The sequence below is a fragment of the Cyprinodon variegatus genome, unplaced genomic scaffold (genome assembly GCF_000732505.1).
Source record: "Cyprinodon variegatus isolate N-32 unplaced genomic scaffold, C_variegatus-1.0 Scaffold734, whole genome shotgun sequence".
In the NCBI taxonomy this organism is placed as follows: Eukaryota; Metazoa; Chordata; class Actinopteri; order Cyprinodontiformes; family Cyprinodontidae; genus Cyprinodon; species Cyprinodon variegatus.
Genome location: NW_015151187.1, coordinates 225,335 through 229,473, shown reverse-complemented (window position 1 = coordinate 229,473; position 4,139 = coordinate 225,335).

Here is a 4,139-nt window from a genome sequence, read left to right as displayed (position 1 = left end):
TGAGCCATATCTATATTACTGTTACTTTGTGTATGAAATATGACCATAAGCTTTAGAAAAATATATTTTCTGTGGTTGATTCTTATATCTAGTTGATTAAATCAATCAATATATCACAACTACCTAGATTTAATATCATCTCATTCCGAAAAGTGCTGTTGCTAAAAATGACAGAATATTCTTAATTATTTTTTTTTTTTTTTCTGAGAGACTTTGGAAATTTCACTGTACAAATTTTCAAAAATTGACTTTTCAATGTTTGAATTTTCACTGTCTGAAATTTAAGTGTTTGCATTTTAATTGTTTAAGTTTTTCAATGTGTAATCTCACATTCAATTCAACAGATTTAGCTCTATAGAAAAAAGAAATGATTAAAGAAAGTTACAAAGGTTGTGTTTATAAGAGAAAAAAACAATATATAAAAAAATAGTTTAGCATTTAGATTAAAAAGTTAAATAACACATTTGAAGTCGATTTAATAATGAAAAAAGCAAGTTGGCTAAACTGTTACAATGTTACTGTTACATTCAGGGAAACTAACTAGATAAGCCAACATGTGTGAAAGTATTAAATGTCCTTTGCTGCGTTCACACCATACGTGTTTTGAGTGTCAGGGGCAGTCGGTTTATACATAAAGGCTATGGTTAACCCGCATCAAGGGGTGTCAAGAAGTCCTGCGTGGTGTTTTGATTGTCAAGTAGGACACAACTTGAAGCGTTTTGAGCAAAGGGCACAGCACATATTTAAGCTTCCAAGCCCAAAGCTAACGCTCATCAAGTGTGTCCAAAGCATCAGATACTGCATCTAAGCCATAATCTCTGCTCCTCCAGGGCCGTATGCACAAAAATATCTGACATGTCTGGACACATTTAGCTCAATGGTCATCAAGGGAGTCAAAAATGCTTCGGATGTGCATCTTAATTCAGTGTGTGATAAGTTCAGGGACAGTGGGAAAATAGATTGAGGCTTGAATATTGCTGGAGAGGCACTCACTTTTGGGGGCTCTAGGTTTATCCTTGGATCCAGTTTGTGGGGGTTTAATCCAGAGAAGAGGGAACTAATTGGAGAGCGGATAGGCAGACATACGTTGGACCCAGGGGAGTAAAGGAACGGACTGTCACTTTTTCACGTTTTCCAGGAGTGGACTTGAACGGATCATGTGGAGGTTTTCCCCTTGCTCAGTTAGACTCAGTAAATCCTTTCAGGAGTAGAAGGTCCAGGCTTATCCAGTAAAACAGGAAGTCTTCCTGCCGGAGAACAAAGACAAAAAACAAGTTCAGACTCAGAGAAACAATGCTAAGGTTAGACTCTGCTAATCTCAGCTTGGTCAGAGTACCCAATACTGGCAAACACTCTGGCGTCGAGGTGGTGACTGCCCGCTGCTCAAGTACTCCTCTGGTAATGACCAAACAAGCCGCAGGTGTGTAGGGAGGCCCAATGAGGACAGGGCATCGCCTGGTGGTGGAGAGAGGAAAACACAAAAAACAACCCACACAAACTGGAATCCTTACAATATTTCTATCCACTTTTTCTTTAGCAAAAAATACTGATTAAAGAAAATCTTGAGATAAAGAAAATAAAAGGAAGAATCATTGTTGTCTTTCTCAGGCACATATGGAAAAATGTTGGTCAGTTAAGGTTTTTTATTTATTTTAAAACAAGCTAAGTAAGCTAGCATTTTTGAGTATTAGGTGTGTTTTCAGATGTGAAAGTAAACCCGTAACGTTCAAACAATGTTGTCCTGCAATGTCAGATTACCATTGGATTATGATGCGAAAAGGAATGTTAGATCTACGTTCAATCATTTCTCAATTGAACTCAACATTGAGCTGATGTCGGATATTAGTTAATAGATAACACAACTTCAAACCAACTAAATGACAACTTCAGATTTATGTTAAAAATTATACATCTAACTGATGTTAGCCATTGACGTTTTATCAGCGTTGGCTTTTGGTTGTCCAGTGTTGCAACTGTCATCCAACCAAGAACCAACATTGATACAAAGTAATGTGTCTGCTGGGAATTAAAGATTTGGGGCAGTATGAAGTACCTCTGCTGTCTGCTATAATGCTGTGTTGACACCCAATGGGATTTTGCAAAGAAGCAATTAAAAAAATTAGATCAATCTAATTTCACCAACTCATAAAGTTTGTCCTGAAGATTAACTAAACAGCTCATACACATGTATCCGCCATTCCATCCTCCAACAATTGGCAATTTTAATACAGGTGGTTGTGACTCATGACATTGTCTAGTTTATGTGTTTACTCCTTTAATTATCCTTTTTTTCAGGAGTTTTTTCGAAAAAGGGGCTTATTTTTGAATGATGGGTTTATTTTAAATGCATTATTTATTTATTTTTTCTTTATTGGAGCTGTAATGAAGAATCCCTCATCTGCAAATGCAGCAGATACTGAAATAGACAGCTTTGCCATCCGCTGGTTTAACATTACATGTGACAGTGAGGATGGTTGCAAAAGAACAAAAAAGAGCCAAAGAAACCTCAATGTAAAAGTTCCTGGTTGGAAAATAAGTTACTGGTGTGTAGAAAAACTAAAGATATTCATTTTTCTTTCTCTGTTCTGTGTGTTTGGACTGTTCTTACAAATCTCAATACCACTGAGGAGTGTATAATCACATCTGGGTGCTTTTACCACATAAAATGTTGCTTAAAACTATGAGGTACTAAAATGAACACTCCTCTCTATTAGAAAATATACGTGGTGCATATTTGGCCCAAATCAGGTCCTACTCCTTATCCGGTTCAAATGTGGTGCAGTATCAGAAGATGAGGGTCAAATATCGCCCAGATTTGGAGCAGATCAGGGAATACCAATACATCATCTGGTATAAATCTGGCCCTAATCATTAAAATGGATCCATAACGGTATTGGCCCTTGTGCTAAAGAGCACATGCCCAGATCCGGATTTAGTCCAGAGGTGGTGATGATATTTGGGAGGATACCTCTGAGGCATTCACTTTGTGGAGAGTTAGTCCTAAACCTCAAAAGTCAAAACATGATAAGAAGAGGGAAAATATGAAAAAAAAGAATACTATTTAAATTGTTGCTTACATGTAGCTACGCTAAAATTAAATTTGAAAAGGCTAGTTCAGGATGAATGAAAAATCATCAGAGAAGATTTTATTATTTAAACGTTGCCAAAAACTGAATTTGTATGCTACATTTTTATCATGAATTGCAATTTCTGTTCAAAATAATTACAAAAAGGACTGAATTAATTTTACTTGAATGCCTTCCTTCCATTGCTTCGGGTTTGATGTGTTGTCATGGAAACTAGAGTTTCAAATTTTTCACCCTCCGTGACCTTTGATCCCAAAACCATTCATTGTTTATGTATTTTTTTATTCAGCCAATCTGGTTCTTAATAACACACTTATTAAAATGCTTCTCCTAAATCTAATATATTTTTTTAAGAAAGTAGAAAGGAAAAAATGACACCATATTTAGCATCAAAAGTGTCACTTTATGAGTAGTTGACCAAAAAGGAAATACTATATCTCTGCTCTGTAGCGTTTAAGTGTATTGCAGCATTCGAGGACTATTCAGTAGGTATAAATAAATAAATAAGATATATATAATTGTAAATTTCCAGAAATAAAAACTGTTTTATCAAAAAAGGGTTTGGAGGAAAGTGGCTGTTTTTGCTGATTTTATTTTGTCAAATATTAATATATTATATTTTTTCAAATATCTTTTAATTTTCATTTTTTTTCTTTTTTTCTTTATAGATTTTCCATTTAAATTATTTCAGATTACTCTTTTACAGATCAAGTCTTAAAAGTTTTCTTTTTTTCCAAATGCCTTTATAATTCTGGTGGTGGTGGTGGGGGATGCTTTTCTAAAGATCTAAGATGAAATTCTATTTGTCAACTGCATTTTTATTGGTTAATGATATTGAGCTTAAGCTGAAGACAAAATTAAATGTAAAAAAGCGATTTGATGAGAATGAAATGCATAAAACTCAATCAAAAAAGTAAGTTTGAGTTTGAAAATAGAACATTTGTAAAAAAAAAAGTTCAAACCAATAGAATTAGATTAGATACAACACAATTTTAAGTGTAAATAAAAAACTTTCGAATTTTTGTTGTTTTTTTTTTGTAAAAAACAGCAAGG